This window comes from Alligator mississippiensis, chromosome 7 (assembly GCF_030867095.1).
Source record: "Alligator mississippiensis isolate rAllMis1 chromosome 7, rAllMis1, whole genome shotgun sequence".
Lineage (NCBI taxonomy): Eukaryota > Metazoa > Chordata > Crocodylia > Alligatoridae > Alligator > Alligator mississippiensis.
In genome coordinates, this window is record NC_081830.1 from 57,319,571 (window position 1) to 57,337,688 (window position 18,118).

General features: G+C 45.0%; 1 protein-coding gene across 1 annotated transcript in view; it reads right to left on the minus strand.

Annotated features, from left to right (window-relative positions):
- The window catches only part of SLC9A9 (solute carrier family 9 member A9), a 414,412-nt gene that overhangs the window by 374,113 nt on the left and 22,181 nt on the right, over positions 1–18,118 (minus strand). The gene's annotated exons all lie outside the window — the stretch shown is intronic.

The following is an 18,118-nucleotide window of genomic DNA, read 5'->3' on the forward strand; positions in this document are numbered from 1 at the left end:
AACTCTCTCAATGTTGTCTACATCTCTCCTGAAGTGTAGCACCCAGAACTGGACACAGTACTCCAACTGCAGCCTGACCAGTGTTGCATAGAGGGGGAGGATCACCTCCTTGGACCTGCTCAAGATGTATCTGTGGATGCATGACAAGGTGCGGTTGGCCTTCCTAACCGTGTCCCCACACTGTCGGCCCATGTTCATTTTGGCATCAATAATGATTCCAAGATCCTTTTCTGCCTCTGCACTGACGAGAAGGGAGTTCCCCAGCCTATAGGTATACTGCTGGTTCTTCCTCCCCAGGTGCAGCACCTTGCACTTGTCCGTATTGAAACCCATCCTGTTCTCATCCGCCCACCCCTGTAACCTGTCTAGGTCTGATTGCAGCCTATTCCTCCCTTCTAGCGTGCTCACATCCCCCCACATCTTAGTGTTGTCTGCAAATTTGAACAGGGTGCTTTTTACCCCCTCGTCCAAGTTGCTGATGAAGATGTTGAACAGTGCGGGCCCAGGGACTGAGCCCTGGGGGATCCCACTGCCCACATCCCTCCAGGTCGAAGCAGCACTTTCCTAGGTGCTGTTTGTTCTCCCTTTTCATATCAACTGTAATGCAATCCTTTCACCATCTTTTTTGCACTTTCTCTAAATGCTGCAAATACTTATATCCTGCTGCTTACCATATCTGTTTATGAGATGGAAAAAAAATCCAGTATTTTTCCATGCTTCATCTCTGTCCTAATAAAAAGTGTCAACTGTAAACTGAAACTGTTTCAAATTCTGACCACTGAACTCAAAATCAACAGACATACTTGATTTCACTGAAATAATGCTGTCTGCTTTGTGTGGATGCTAGTGGTATGGCAAGCATTATTTGGTATCAGTACCTTAATTTAGCACAACGAAGAGTTTCCATAAATCTAGAATACTCACAAAACTTAGCAATTTTTCTAACTTCCCTTGTAAAAAACAAAAAAAATAGCCATACAGCTCTTTATAAGACAGGGTCAAAGCAAATTTTTGGACCCAGACCTCACCGGGTGCATCCAGACGAGCACACACATGCACTTCCTCGGGGACAAACAGCAGTGGCACATAATTGTACTGCTGCTACTTGTCCTTGAGGAACTCCTTGTGCATGCATACTGTGGCATGCAGCAAGTTGCCCTGGGTGGGGTAGGGAAGGCTGGGGCCAGCATCTGGGCTTGCTCCAGTAGTCTTACCTGGAGTCCTGGGGCCTGCCAGGACTCCGGTGGTGGTGATCTGCCATGTGGATCCTGGTTGGCAGCTGCAGTGTGGCTCCAACTGGCCAGCTCCAGTTTCAGGTGGTGCATGCTGCTGCCATGTGTGATGCCCTGCTTTTTTCAAATGCTGGGTTTTTTTGACACTGGGATCTCTGGTGTCAAAAAAACCCACCATGCTGCAAATTAGCAGTGTGGTGAAAGCCTGCATATGCGGTGAACACCTGTATGTGCAGTGCGTGTGGCTTGTAGCACCACAGAGAAGACTGCGGCATCGCATACCAGATGTGCACACTCATCTGGACACACCCACTGAGTGTATATTTCCTGGATTCTATTATCATATATTATATTTCACCATTTGGGGATGATGGTGTGGATTACCAGATATATTTATACACCATAAATCTGTGTCAGTTCCCATCTGACGGGTGGGATTTCTTCTCCCAATAGTGTTGATGTAACTCCACTGATTACTCAAGATTTACACAGAACTATGTTTTCTACTACCAAATACACTAGCTCTTTCCCTTGCTGGAGTTTAGTACTAGACTGCCTCCCTTGGATATCAGGGTCAGCTCTCTCTCTCTCTGTTTCTCATATCATCCATATAATTGTATATTACTTAAAATGGCGTTAGTTTTCCTGGCATATTTCAATACAAAAATCAGAATCAAAAGAAAATTTTTGCACTTTCTCAGTCTCAGATGTACCAAAATGTAGCACACAATAGAAAGAGGGCACATACCCTGTATTACATTCAAAACAAAGCTCTCCTTAACAATTTCAGGGACCATTTCTGAACATTCATATAGTTGCTCTTATTGTTTCAAAAGCTTATTAATGCCAATAATCACTGAAATCTGACACCTCCACTAGGTTTTAAACTTACGGTTACTTTAAAAGTTGGGGTTTTTTTGGGTGGTCTCAAAAGACTTTTCTGCCAACCACCCCTTTCCCTCAGCTAATCTGTGAAGCATCAAGATACTTTAGTAATCTGCATAATTTCTGTTTTTCTCACAAGAAAAGCTATGTACATGTGCTGTAAGAGGGCAGGCAGATAGCGCAGTTATGATAGGCAGTGTGCAGAGGAAGTGATGTTCTGTTGTCATCCTTCAGTATCTTATAATGCATTTGCAGAAGAGACTCCTTTTAGCAAGGAATGAGACAGGCAATGATTAAAGGGCCACTTTGAATTAAAGATCATCTATGATCCTTTGGAAAAACATGAGCTACATAATGTAGTACTGCATGCTACTTGAATTAGGCATTTGCCCAGCTTACAAAGAAGACAGCATTAAAGATTTTCTTGTTACCCTGAATCTGGCCCCATTTTCCATAAGAAAAGCAGTTTCCATCATCCAGAAGAACCACAGCACGTACGTGTACAGTACGAGTAGATTTCAGCCAAATGACATTTGGTTTTGCTTTGCTGAAGTACATAGCTCCAAATGTTTGCTTTCCAAATTGCACAGCCTACCCGTAGCTCTCTGATGCCAAAAAACAGAGTTATATTATAAAGTTAATGCTGTTTTGGCCTGGCATGTACCATTTATGTCTTTTAGAGAGCTTGAACCAGGAAAGATTATGAAACAACTCCACAGTTTAAGTTTAAAAGAAAAACCCTCATGTTGCATTCATCTGTCTATCTAAATATCTATGAGGAAGTCAAGGTAAAAAAAATCCCCAGAACCAAGCAGTGCACAGTAACTACTACTGCATGCTGAACTCCTCAGGTGTGTGCTGAATACTTAATGAGAAATGGAAGCTAAGAGTCTACTGAGAATATATTAATAGTGTCAGTAAGTCCTGTCTCATGTTACTATGGGGCCAGAACCACTTAACTGCTGTTGAACAGAAGGATATAAAGCCCATTACATCCTCCCCCTGAAAGTCACACTAATTTAAAAATGGAGAGAAGACAAAAAAGAAAAGGAAAAAAAATGCATGGAGATCTCATTTCTCCCTCTTAGATAAATGTTTCATTTGAAACAGGCTGGTTCAAATTTTCCACCAAGGCAATACAAATAAATGTTAATCCTAACAAGAGGGTTACAGAAGCAGTTTGGGTATGTATATTTATTAGCAAAAACAAAAACTTTGATTGGATAGTTAAGTGAATACCTCAAACTTCAGCCATTCAAAACCAAAAATAAAAGGTCCCCAAGCAATACAACTTTAGCTTACTCACACAACTTTTTTCATGACCTTGCAGGTCCTATCTTAGCTAGGATTTACAACTGTGATACTTAGTGTACATTAACAAAAATGTTCAGTCAAAACTTTGCATTACTTACAATAGAAAACTGTATGTTTGACCAAAATTAAGTCCTACTTTTCTGTAAGTTAATATATGGAAACTCCAAACTGGTTTTGTCAGTTTTGCTGGCTTGTAAAAATAACATTTAAAAATATCAGTTTCTGGTGGTTTTCAGTTTAAATAACCAGCTTTTGGAATTTTTCAGCCCAAAATTTTTTTCAAAAGAAAGACATCTCTGCTCAAGTGTTTCAATGATTCTCTCCCAAGCTATACTTTGCTCAGCCAAACGTATGCTCAAGTACATTTTAACTCATTCTGTTTAGGGCTTTAGAAGGTGTAGCTATCGTAATTTAACAACATAAATGTAAAACCTTTTCAAGAAAAGGCCATATATGCACTTGCACCATCAGGTTGGCTTTTCAGATTGTTACACTGAGATTTACTTTATAAAATTATTTTCACTTAACACTGCTTGGTTTCGACTTTGCTGTTATTCAAGAATTGGGTCTTACTCCCATCTCTTCTTAAGAAGGATTTCGTGCAACTTTCTCTATATAATTACCGTCTTATAAAAAAAGTAATGCTTGACAGTCTTGTAGGATTTATATACAAAGCCTTTGATCTCACACCTTATTTACTTTGCTCTTTCCAAATGTTAAGAAAGTTGAAGAGGCATAAGCATTTTTTAAATGGCCTGGCTTCAAATATTTTCCCATCTGTTGCTCAGTTTACTAGGAGCTGTGTCCTCACTAAATAAATTGTAATTCCAACCTTTTGTTTGTGAATCTCTGTGTTTTGATGGAATCTATCCTATTTTGATTTCTTTTTCACAGTCTAATGTGAAGTGATAATAGCATGTGCTGAATCCACAATAAATGCCCACAAAACCTTGTGCCAAACTAACAGTGTTAATTATAACTAAAAATAGTTATTTCACTTCCAGTTAGTTTCTAGAGAAACCAGTTTTCCACCCAGAAACGCCTCCTAGCAAGACAAGAACAGATCTCTCCCACTCCCTCCAGAAATAGAAAAAGAGAACCCCCAGTGTCTTCTTGAACACCACAGAAGTAAAATGAAGTTACAGGCCTCTTTGGCCCCACTGTACAACAGTTTTAAAGCTTGGGAACACTGGTCATTTAGCTTCAACATCTTACCCACACTTTTGTCTTATTTCCCTCCCTCCACACTGTGATCATCATTTTCTCTGTTTAAAAAATCTCAAATTCTCTGATAAAAATTCCAAATTCTCTGATTTAAAACCCCCCCCAAATCTGTGTTTTTCTTCAATTAAAATTAAATGCCCCTATATATATAAGCATTAGTTGAACACAATTTGTTTATATATTTACATTTTAAAGCAATTTGTAAGCCTACCAATGCCTCAATAGGATAATAAAGTAATTCTAAATAATTATATATTTTGGCATTTGATTTTGGGTTTTTTTATCATGGAAAAATCAGAGCTCCCTTGCCTCCTTTGCTCACCAGGATGTGGGTCCAGCTGCAGCTGTATTACTCTTTGTAGGACTGAGCAGTCCATGCCCATGCCCATGCCATTGCCCCTCACTCCCAATCCACAGCCCCACGCCCCCCATCCCTGCTCATTCCTGACCTGCCATTCCTTCTGGGGTCCCTCACTCCTGACTCCCGGCCCCTGCCCACTCCCAGCCCTGCCAGAGGGGCCCCCCAGCTGCCAGGGCTATGGGACCACTTTTGCCTGTTCCTTGCTCTGCAGGCACTAGCTGCAGCCAGCCAGCAGCGCCTGAGCCCTGGCTGCTGTGTGCAGGAAGCGTTCGCTGCTGTGGCTGGAGTTGAGCAGTGTGTGGAGTGTGGAGCCCCCCCTCTCGCTCCCCATGCAGGTGGCACCGTTGGTGCAGAGCCAAGTAGAGCCCATGGGGGAGGATGTGGGCTTCCTCCTGTGGGGCTTGGGGCTCCCTGCCCTGATGCTCTCCTTGCTCTAATGCCCTCACCTCAAGGGTCTCCACAGCCCAGCTTGGTATTGCTGCTGCTGCCACCGCCACTAGGAGCCCTGTGTCACTCATGCTGCCATGGCAAGGTTCCCCCTGCCTGCCCAGCCCCTGCTGCTGCTGGGAGGGCAGAGGGAGCCTTGCCATGGTTGTGCAGCTGGCCCAGCCTCTGCCAGCACCATGGAGTTGTGCTCCCCCACTGCTGCTGAGTGGCCAGGGTGTGCCTTGCTCTGGCAGCAAGGCCAGTACAGGGTTCCCAGCATCAGTGGCACTAAACCTCCCTACCCCATTCTGTCATTCTGTGCTGGGTCTCACCTGCTGGGCCACCAGGGGGATGGCAGTGGGACAAGAGCCCTGAGCCCTGCAGTGGGCAGCCCACATCTGCCCCCACCCATGCGCAAATCTGGGGTGGGGGTACATGCCCCCCAATTCTCCCCTGATGGGTTACCTCTGGTTCCCGACTCATCTCCAGGAGGGTGTGCAGTGGTGGGGAGCTCCTCCACTTCCCTACCCTCTCTGCCACCAAGCCTCTGGATAAGCTGCCTATAGCTCTGTCCTGCTCCTCCATTGCATTTCTGCCCCAACCCAGCTGGGCAGTGCCTCCAGCTCCACCCTCAGCCACCAATCCTGTCCCACTCCATCCCTCACTGTGGGGGTCTCAATCTGCCCCCTCTCCCCCCTGCCATGGATTTATCTGCAGGCAGCTGGGGGAGCTGCTCTCCACCACTGCCTGACTGTATTGATAGCCATGTGCATATGCACACATGCATGTGGCACCCTCTGCATCCTGCTCCCTCCAGCTCCATGTAGCCCCTTGCATGCTGCAAAGGGAAACCCATAGTTTCCTTTGTTTTTCTCCTTTAAGGGAGAAAACCCATGTTTTTCTATGGTGAACAGAAAACCCAAATGCCTGGTGATCATCTGAAATCTAATGAGAGAAAAGAAAAGACTACCTAGATGAGGTGAAAAGGGATGAAACAGACAGGCAGGGAAGGAGGATGGAGTAAATGTGAAAGGTAGAGGAAGTCAGGGGAAAGGAAGCTGAGTGGACAAAATAGTAAGAGCAAAATAGGAAGAACAAATTTAGGAGAGTGAAGGATAAAACTGCAGTGGCACAACAACATCTCCTGTTTCAGGGGCAGTGTCCCACAAAGTTTGAGAGGTGGTGTTCTGCACCACAATACTAAGAGCATGTCTACACTGCATCACTAGCCGGTCCCTGAGCGCACGCTGCCAACCTGCTCCCAATCATACGAGCCAAAACTGGGAATGAAGCGGCAACACTGCACCAGTGGTATCTCCTCCCCCTCTCAAGAGCTCAGTCTCCAGCATGCTTGATAAAGGCCACTGGAGGATGCCTCAAAGCAGCTTCACTGCTGCCTTCCCAGATTTGAGGGCAGGCAGGCAGGGGTTCCTCAGGGGTCCCTCCCATATCTTTACATTTCATGATTTCTCCATCTTAAAAAAAGTCACATTTATTAGTCCAAACCAACCTGAATTAAGCCTGCCTGCAAATGCTTCAGCGATTTGAGTGGCAGATTTCATACTGCTCTAAATTCCAGGAAAATGAGGATTTGCCAAGGCTAATAGGTAGTCTGGAAAACTGTGAGTAAGTGAATATGAAATGTGCTGCATTCTGAATATATACAATGTATTATTGGCACTGCAATCCAAAATAGCCCAAATGAAACCAAATAAAAAATCCCAGGTATGGCCAAGTTTTTGAAATTAAATCAAAGTTTGTGTGCTAACAGCTTGGCCTTGGCCTAAATTGAGGATGCTGATCTAAGAAGTGACAGTGATTTTAAGAAAAAGTATTTCTGCTCCCCTTGCCACTAAGTGTCTGAGCTATTGCTCTAATAGGCTGATATCACAGTGTCGGGGTTTTGCAATTATACTTTAACATTCTTCCAGCTTCAAGAAAATTGAAAATACCTACCACAGGCATTGATTCTGTAAGATGTGTCCCATCAGATTAACAGAGCTTTATTAAAAATAAAGTCTCAGAGAACAGAGCATCAGACTGGCACAAGCTAGAAATAGGGGCCTTTTATTTTAAAGAAAAAATATATTAAACAACCCCCTTTCATTTCACTTTTCAGTGCTCAGATTCAGGCACTCCACACTATGCGCCTCAGCCAGACATCAACAATGCACAAAGTGTCTAGTAAAGTTATGAAAAAAATAGTGAAAGCAATATTCTGGCCTCATCCTCACATGTCCAGAGGGCCCTCAAGGAATAGGACCAATGTAATTATACTCCAAGGTGGAGGAGGTACAAGTCTCTCCACAATAAAGACTGCAGCCTTCAGCATCATCCTGCAATGGTCTTGGGGGACTGACCATGAGACATCAGGGGCTGAAACAAGGCATCCACTTCTATGCTGATTCAATCAATAGCCTTTACTCACCATGGAGCAGAGCTTTGGAGAAAGGATTCCTTTACCCTGTATAGATTTTTCTGCCCTAAGCCTTGCAGTTAATGCTTGGTGAACAGGGGAGGAACTGGCTTAGGGGCATAGATCTCATAGAACATATGCTAGAGATAGAAATTGTACATAAATCAATATAAGTGATCGGAAACTGGTTCAAATCTGTAGCATAACAGAAGTTCAGTGCACATAAACCACTTTCAAAATGGCGGGAACCAGTTTAAGTTAAACTTGGATGGATGTAATATCGGACTTCACTGATTTAGGTTCAATCAGTTTATTAAACTTCTGCCCCTGGTCCCTCCAGATTCAAGTTAACTCACAGTCTCCCAGCATCCTACGATGCTTTGCACCTTGCTCACAAAGTCCTTTCTCACATGGTGGGTAGACTAGCCTTGTTCCAAGCTGTCTGTTCCAGCCAAACAGGGAGGTATGCTCTAGTGTCCCCCACCTTATGGCCTGAGCCACTGCACGTATGTGACTGTATTTCCAGAATAAAAAATGAATGTCTGTTCACTTGCTTATTGGTTCAATCTATGCACCTTAGACTAACCTACAAAGATTGAATGGACTCAGCCTCTGGCTTTTTGACTGTCTGTACTTAGCCATGAAGTGTGCATGTCAATCAGTGACTAGCACAGTCAGGCATTAAACAGTGGATTAAAACAATGTTGGAGCACTGCTGTCAATAAAAGCATAAGTTCCATTTCCATAGTTAGGGCCATTTGTTTATGGCTTCCCTATCCAAGTGACACGGTTCCCTTTTCCTGCTGTCATAAATCTCACACTGCCTGACATAAACAGTATCTTGTTACAGAGAAGGCAAACACCAATACAGCTACTCCTGCCAGCATAGCCTCTGGCAACTTTTCAGCTCCCCAAAGCTCTCTGCGATCCAGATGAGGTTTCCACTCCTTGTCATCTGTACCATCTGTCTCATTCTTTCAGAGAGAGGTCTGGTCTCCTATTGTTACAAGCTGCACAGTCACCAAAACATACACTGGATCCTTTACAACGGGCTGCTTTGTAACTCACTGGAACAGAAGGCACATGGAGCAAATCTCTTTTCTCTTGGGGCAAGGCTTCTTTATGGGACCTATATTTTTTCCTCTTTCAACCAAGTTTTTAATTCTCTTTCCTCTGCCCCAAACACCTGCCTTTTCATTTCTTCTCTAAATGCATGGACTCTGCAAACATGATTGTGTACAAAAGTGCCCCATTCTGCATGCCTGATATACTCTAAATATTCGATAGTTTCAGTGGGAGTTGGAGTATGAACAGAATGCAGGCTCAGGCTTCTGTTGGCACTTTGTTTAGGAGCCTCTCTGTTTTTTGAACTTTTCCGTGTACTGTACTATGGATACGAGAAGACACATTGCTAAGAGCTCTGGCTGCATTCATTATGTTATGGGGGTTTTTTGCTAGTGTACTAAGGCTGTTAAGAAAAATTACATAAATCAGTGACAACTATTAGTGTTTCCTCTTATTACCCAGAGAGTAAATGAATGTAAAAAAGAATTTCTAGGGTAGACAGCCCTCTGCAGTCTTCCAGATCTCTGAGTACTTGACTCATAGTGGGAAACAATTTAAATAAAATGCTCTGGGGGAACTGGTAGAAGGAATTAGAAGAATAAAAAACCTAGATTCAGAGCAGTGCAAAGTGTTCTTGTGAGGATTGCATGTCTATGGTTAGTGGTTGGCAAAACAGAGTTTTGCTGTGTATATTATGCTATTCCAGCACTAGTGCCACATCCAAGAAATGTGTAAAAAGGATGGTGAAGAGGGAGGTTTTACCACACAAAAGAGCAAATGAACTTGTGTGGAGGGAGGGGTGGGGGGAATCACAAACTGGAAGGCATCCTGTCAGGTAATCAAGAGTGGCTTAACTGTGTGAGGATTTCATAGAACCTAGAATCTGTGCTTTTACAAATCCATCACATGGGATCATTCTTATTAAGAGACAGACGTAAAAACCTACACCAGGTCTGCCCAGCTTCTAAGTGGCTGGGGGCCACACACCACACCAACTGTACCAGCAGGACCCATGCTGGTGTGAGCCATGGGCCACAACACCCCCAGGCCACAACATCCCCTGTGCCACACATAGACAGCCCCCACCATACCACTGCATAGAGGTATGGGCTGCACCACCCCACTCCCTTGGGGGGAGGGGCGAAGAAAGTGAAAGCTGATGAGGGGAGGACTTGGGGACCCCAACTGCAGCAGCAGCTGGAAAGATAAGAGGAGCATGGCTAGGTAGGAGCCTGGGGGGCTTTATGTCATCCTCAAGCTGCCAGCTGGACACCCCTGACCTACACAATAAAACTGGCTCACAAAAGTAAGAACAGGTATCAATTAAAGCTGGACTTTCTACCATCAAGTCTATTTTTTTCACTAGTCTAGAGCTAGGAAAGGAATGCTAAAATCCTGAACAATTAAAACAGGTTAAACTTCTACCAGAAGGATTGATTTCAGAGAGTTTGTGTGTTATGTTATTGAGCCTACATGAAATCTTGTAAAAATATGCATAATTACTCCCTCCCTCAGAGCCATCTATCACTTTTCTTACAATCCACTCTAGAGTCCAGTCATGCAGCCAGCTTTAGCCTTTGGCAGTAGCAGCCTATCATTTATACAGTGTAATAGAACAAACTTGAAAAACATCACTTCCAAGGTAAAGTAGAGACAAAGGCTAGGGACAAAAGTTACATATAAACCAGTTTAAGTCATCAGAAACTGGTTTAAACCTGTAACAGAACAGAAGTTCAGTGCACATAAACCAGTTTGAGAAAAACTTGGCTGAATGTAGTATCAGACTTAATTGATTTGGGTCAAACTGGTTTATGCAACTTCTGTCCTAGACCCCTTCCTGGTTTAAGTTAAGTCAGAATCTCTCAGCATCCCAGCATGCTTTCCAGCCCTGGGCTGGGCTGTCTGCTCCAGCAGAGAAGAAGGGTTGGGGTGGGAGGCAGGGACTGCCCCCCTTCAGGCAAACCCCAGCTGGTGCCAGGGCCAGGGAGGTGGGTTAAACTTCCTTTCCCCAAATATGGAGATGCCCTGCTGGATGTGACTGTGGGCTACAAATCCCAGAGGCACCTGGAAGCAGAAAGAGGAAGTGATGAGCAGCCCTGCGGAGTCCTGCTGTTGTGATTGTGGACTGCAAATCTCAGCGACTTCAGGGGCAGCAGGAAGAGGAAGAAAACACACAGACCATGCTGGCTGTGTGCCACAGAGTTATGCTTTAGCACCCCCTGGCTTCTGGCCTGAGCCACTGCAGGTATGTGGCTGCATTTCTGGAATTAGAAGTGAATGGCTGTCCAGTTGTTTCTCAGTTTAATCTCTGCCTTTTAGACTAATCTACAAAGACTGAATTGATTCATCCTTGGGCTTTTTGAATGTTTGTAGTTAGCCAAATTGTCATGCTTTTTTATCAAAGGATCACCCAATAGGATTGAAAAAACCAGGGATAGTGAACGTTTCTATTAGAAATGAGGAGCAAAATATTCTGAAAGGTACAGGTTTTCCCTTACTAGTTACCACCCCCTTTTTATTTTTTTGCCTGCAACAGCCTTCTAGAGTCTTCCCTTGCAACCTCAAGCAAAATTCTGAGGCAGGAACCAGCAAGTCTGACAACCTTTCTCTTAGGTCTGGATGCATCTACAGTCACATTACCACCCCTCTTTCCCTTCTACCCTTCCAGTCACACACACTCACTTCCTGTTCTCTGTAGCAATCTTTATTCAAAGCATAGTCTTCAAGTAGACTAGAGAGAGAGCATGCAGACAAATAAGGCATTTCAGATATGCATAAAGATTGCACACGTGTTTGGATAACCTTTTTCTGTACACAAGACATAGGATAGGGGAGGGGTGGCACCATCTCCTTTGCCCTCCAGGATTTGTGGAGGTTTCTTGTATGATCTGGGTCACAGTAGGAGGAAGAGTTATCAGTGGATAAATGGAAAGATATGCATATTTCCTGCTGATCGCCCCCAATCCACAGCTGATTTAGGCAGTAAAAGGCAATGTAACATTATAGCTGAATTAATTATCTGGGAAGATACTTATAGGAATTCCTGGACAAACTGTAGCTGGTGGAAGGGAGAGAAATTTTCAGTATTAGAGTTGTAATGGAGCTCTAGGGGTTGAAGGTACAGGTACTCTGGCAAACTGCTTTACAAAGCGATGCTTCAGAAAAATCTCAACAAGCAGTTACTCATGGATGCGGTGGATTCAAAGGGGGTGCAGTGGTGTAGCTGCACCCCCCTTTTGGATTGGAGTGCACCACCAGAACCCTACAGACTTCTTAAAATCCCTAAACAGGTGAAAATTCTCCTTCCCTTCTCCTTCCTGCTCAAAGGCATGTTCCCTTCCTTGCCCCTTCTCTCTTCTCTGTTGTCCCAGGGGCAGAGAAGCACTAAAGCCATTCCTGTCACCTGCACAGGGCCTGGGCGCACCTGAGGATGAAGGCAGTGGCAGCCCACCTACTTTGGGATAGGGCAGGATTGGGGGAACTACTCTCCAGCTGCCATGTTGCTAGTGTCCTCTCACCAGCTGAGCCCAGCTCTCACTCAGCCCGACTGTCTCTGGAGCTTCCCTACCCCAAACCAGCGGAGAAAGCAGCAGCAGCAGGCAAAGAAGGGTGGCTGGGGTGGGAGAGAGGGGAAGGGGAGGGGGCATGCCTCTGAGCAGCAAGGGGAAGGATCCCCCTTGCTTTAGGGATTTCACTTGCTTTAGGGATTTCAAAAAATCTCCAGAGGCTCCCACAGCTTGGTCTGCCCACACTAATGGGGGCAGAAGAGGCTGGGAACATGGTGTGCAGCTACCACTGCAGTGTGGGCTGCTGCTTCAACACACCCCTTTGCAAAATTCTAGCTTCACCCCTGGTCATGGAGGTTCCCTTCTGCATGAGATAATTTGAGCCATTTCTTGGCAAAGAAAGGACTTTACTGATAATAGCAGGTAGCAGGTCAGACTATTTTCTCCTGGACCTTTGTTTCTATGTCTTGCAGACTGTGACATGCAGTTAAAGCCAGGCATCAAGGATAAGAAGCAAGGAACTGTGAGGCAATCAGACAGAAAAGTCCAGTGGCCTTGCAAAAGAATTAGTAATTTGGTAATGTGGTAATCCTGTTTTCTATACGTATTTTCTACCATGGGTATTTCTCATGCTTCTGGGCTTTGCTGATTGCTTGTGCCTAACCCCACCTGCCCCTTTTTTTTCGTCTATGTGTCAGGGTGTTTTTAAGCCTCCCCAGGGACATTGTGAGTTTATTACAGCTACAGATAGAAATTTCAACTGGGGTATGGTGATTCACCTGCTTAGAGCAAAGCTGGAGGTTCTTGACTAAAGGGTCTTGCCCTTCCACTCAGGGTCAAACTGATCTTCATATTTGGGGTCAGGAAAGAATTTTACCTCATGGTCAGATTGGTATGGACTGTGGGGGGGTTATGCCTTCCTCTGTAGGAGGAGTTGTAGCCCTTTGCCTGGGACCTCTTGAGCCTATATTGACATTTCATAGAAGCAGGACATTGGCTGCTATGGTTCCTCTGTTTTTCCTGTGGCAGGTTAGGGTGTTAGGCCTATGTTGTATCAGGGTTGAGGGTAGTCTTATATAGAGTTTAGATCAGGGGTTGGCAACCCCCGGCATGCATGCTGAGCATGGCACACAAGGCCATTTTCCTCGGCACATGTTGGGGTCAGGGAGGCAGCAGCTGTTTGCAGCTCCCAGCTGCAGCCACCCCCAGCTCTGGGTAGCTGCTGCTAGCGGAGAGCCCGGGCTGCTCCCAGCAGGCAGCTGGGATGCTGCAAGCCCTGCTGGGAGCAGCCCGGGCTCCATGGCTATCAGCAGCTACCCAGAGCTGGGGCCACTGCAGCCGGGAGGCTGCAAACAGCCGCTGCCTCCCCACCCCCGGCCTTGGCCCCAACAGGTGCAGTGCCGGCACCTGCTGCCTTCCCAGAGCCTGGGGCCAGGAGATAGCTGGGGCTGGGCTGGGGTCGGGGCCAGGGTGGGAGGGCAGCACTGTTTGTAGCCTCGCGGCTGCAGCCAGCCCCGGCTTTGGGTAGCTGCTGATAGCCATGGAAGCCCTGCTGCAAGCATCCTGGGCTCTGTGGCTGTCAGCAGCTACCCAGAACCTGGGCCAGCTGCAAACATCTGCCTCTCTGCCCTGGCCCCGGCCCCAGCTGCCTCCCAGTCCCAGCCCCAGCCCTGGGCTCTGGAGAAGCAGCACATACTGGCAATGCTCCCCGCTTTGCTGCCCTCACCGCTTCTGCAAAGCAGTGTTGGAACCCAGCGTGGCAGGGCACAGCGGGGGGCACAACCCTGTACTGCTGCCCACGCTGCTCCCGTGCACACAGGGGAAGTGTGGCAGGGCAGCGGGGAGCTTGGAGCACACAGCTTTCTGCGCCCCCCGCTGTGCCCTGCTGCACCAGGTTCCAACGCTGCTCTGCAGAAGCAGCAAGGGCAGCACAGCAGGGGGCATTGCCGGTATGTGCTGCCTCCCTGGAGCCCAGGGCCGGGTCTGGGGCTGGGAGGCAGCTGGGGCCAGGGCCAGGGTGGAGAGGCAGCAGATGTTTGCAGCTGGCCCAGGTTCTGGGTAGCTGCTGGCAGTCACAGAGCCTGGACTGGGGGGCAGGGGCTTTGGGTGAGGGGCAAGGGGCAGCAGGGGTGGGAGGCAGGGGCACAAGGAGGGCATCCTGCCCCTGCCCTCATTTTGTTTTTCTGGCATGCTGGCACTCCGACACCTTCCAAGGTATTCCAACCCCCATTGTGGGGGGTTTCGGTAGTCCGGTCAAAAAACGTTGCCTATTCCTAGTTTAGATTATGATTGTATGGGATGGTTGGGATAGGGATGATCCTGCCTCAGGTAGGGGGCTGGACTAGATGACCTCTGAGGTCCTTTCCAGTGCTACTTCTCTATGACAATCTCTTGTCATATCCAGAAACTCCTTGGTTATTAACTCCACTCTCTCCCAACCAACAAGCTGACTCTCAATTAAGTTCTTAAGGTTAGAGATATGTAGCTGCCATCACTTGGAAGTGCACTGAGGAAGTGAATTACACTTATTCAGTCATTTAGGTAAGTATAATATATTTACATGTCCCCATGTACACACATGCACTGAGAAGCTGGTCCAGTGAATACTGACTTAGCTCCTTTGAAGTCAATAACCATATACCAATGTATGCCATTTGGACTTCTGTTACACTGAAATCATCCATTGTTTGTGTTTTTCTGTCTTCTGCTAGAGAATCAGAGCTACTCAAGTGTGACAGGAGCTACAAGACATTTTATAGCACTTCTGGTGCAGGAAAATTGAAGCTTTATCTTTACCACCACTTTGGAACTGTGTGTCCATAGTTTGCAGAACAGTAAAAGCCAGGAAGTCCTAAGTGAGCATAATTTTGCTGAGGTACATACAAGTTCTCTGTGCTGTTTGATTACCTTTGAATCAAACTAAGTTGACTAGAAAGATAACTCTTATAGCAAGATAATATATATATTTTTGCTGCCTCTGGGAAAAGTAGTCTTAACAGCATTAAACACAAACATTATAGGTTAATCAATTAATCATTGTTGTTTTATAATACTGAAATGACATTAAATGGGAAAGTTCTATCTTACAATGATATTGAAAAGGAACATGTATTTTGATTCAGCACATATAACTTTACTTAATATCTGTTGTAAAGAGAAAGTTTTAAGTGAAAGTGAATTGCTCCTATAATTTGGAAGTGCTGTGCATAGGTTCAGAATTCTGATCACTTCTAAATTGAAGCACTTTTAAAAACTGAAGAGGTGTCATAAATTCCTCTGCACCACACAGAGTGACTTAAGCAGTGCATTTAGGAGTTCCTCACCCCAGGATGCCATGTAACCTACAATATCCATTGTGCCTCAAGTCTGGATGTTTATTAAATTCCAAAACATACAAGTTATAAATTAAGTCCTCCCCTCTCTGACTCAGTAAATAAACCATATCAGTCTGGGATCATGCAGAGTCCTAACTTCTTCCTCACTTCAGAGTTTCTCCATCCTGCAGGGAAAATTCCATTGAAAACACAGAGTTCTAGTAAAAGGAATGATCCCTTCTTGCAGAACAGATGGAGTGCTAAGGCTACCTGACTGTGAAATGCAATGTTTCCTTATTATAAAGGTCACAAAAATGGGTATCTTTGCACTACTAAGGGCCATGTTGCAAAAAACATAGTACATGTTAAATGTACTTAAAACATGAACATCCGTGTGTTCAAGCAGTAAAACACAGATAAGTGCTCTTGTAACATAGCAAACTTGTAACTTTTGGGGTGAGGAGACTATTCAAATCATACTAAATAATATATGTTCAGCTACCATCAAACTGCTTCACAGAGATATGAGTAATGTATGGTCCTCCTGTATTCCAGGATGTATCCCTCCCAGTTATCCCAGTCCCATTCCAAGGGCTGGTCTATTTACCCACCTAAATTCTACTGCTCAGGGACACTTGGACTGACCCCATGGTGACACCTCCACCTACCCCTGCCCTTATCTCCATAACATCACCCTGAGCCTCAGGTGTTGCCAAGGCCTTCTACCTTTGCTTGAGCACTGCATTGTGAACAGCAAACACCCAGCTTCATGAATCAAACTGAACCAGAGAATGTCCTCCTCAGACTTCTGCAGAAAGGCCATGGACTAGTCTTGTGATGAGGTGCCAGACCTCATCATGATCTGGAGTAAGAACCATCACTACAACTGCTAAGGGTGGGAAGGGGAGCCAACAAAACCAGAGTCTATGGGTACCAGCAATGCCTTGGGCACCATGAGGTCATTGACATTGCACAGTTTATGCACAGCCATTGTTGCCATTCATTGTTTGTCCCACACTGAACTGGTTGGCAATGGAACAGAAGCAGTTGGTGTTTGCCAACTTCTAAATCACTAGGGCTGCACATCTCTCATTGGGCTTGGGGTACTGAAACCCACTGTCCTAGTGCTAGAGCAGGGGACCCAGGTTGGTGCAAAGATTCATGACTGTGCCATAGGACATCCTGCCACTGCTCATTATCCTGGGTTCTGAGCATGAGCTGCTCCCACCAATCCAAGCTCATTGTTAGTGCCCAGCAGCAATAAGGTAGCATCTGATACTGGGTCCATAGCTTATATGGCATTGTGTTGTGCCTCCTGCAAGTGAGCCAGCATGGCACTGATGGTAGTATCATGGTAATCAAAAGTAGTGCCTCCCAGGGCTAGGCTGTGGATTACAGCAGTTAGGGCAAAGATATGATTGGTTCTACCACTCATCATCTCTAGAGAGCCCCTGGAGATCCAACGCCAAGTGGAATAGTCAGTCAAAGAGGCACTGGAATTTGCATCCTCACCTCAATCAATTGGTGCTTTTGTCTGTGCTCAGCTGTTTTTGGCCCTTGTTAGAAACACGGGGAAAAATTGCTCTAGTTTGGCATGCTGTCTATCAGCAGAGCATGAGCTGTGCATGTAGGGGTCATAGTAAACATTACCAACAAAGCCCTAAGGGCAGCATTACAATTAGTAAGTGCAGTTAAAATGCAAGCAGATGTGTGTCCAAGCAGTTTAGCATGTGTTAAGTATCCTTATGGCATGGCAAAATTGTTCCCTTCTGGCAAAGGTTACCTCCTAACATGTGCTGACTTTAATAAATCACTACTTTCTAATGATCAGGGATCCTGGTTTTCTCTGATTTAAAAAAAATCCCCAATTTTTGGTTAAAAAAAGTAACCCCAAATCCACATTTTTTGTGATTTAAATGAAATACCACTATATATATACAGAATTTGTATGTACCTCATATATATATATATATATATATATATATATATATATATATATGCGGTACATACAAGTTCTATATGTATTCAATTTTATATAAGTTTCAATTCAATATATATTCAATATTTATATAGTGGTGGTTCATTAAATCACAGAAAAATGTGGATTTGGGGTGACTTTTTTTAAACTGAAAATTGGGGATTTTTTTAAATCAGAGAAAACCAGGATCCCTGCTATAATGATATGCAACTGTTGCAAATGAAAGTGTGACAGGGCTCTAAAGTGCATAATAGAAAGGGCTCATCCCCTACTGCAGCTGGATTTCAGATTTTATAGCACAACATCACCTGAACATACAACTTCCTTTCTTTGTCAAGTCATAAAATTTATTGACTAGAGATGGTATCAGCAAATTCTATTCATGTCAGATTAATAC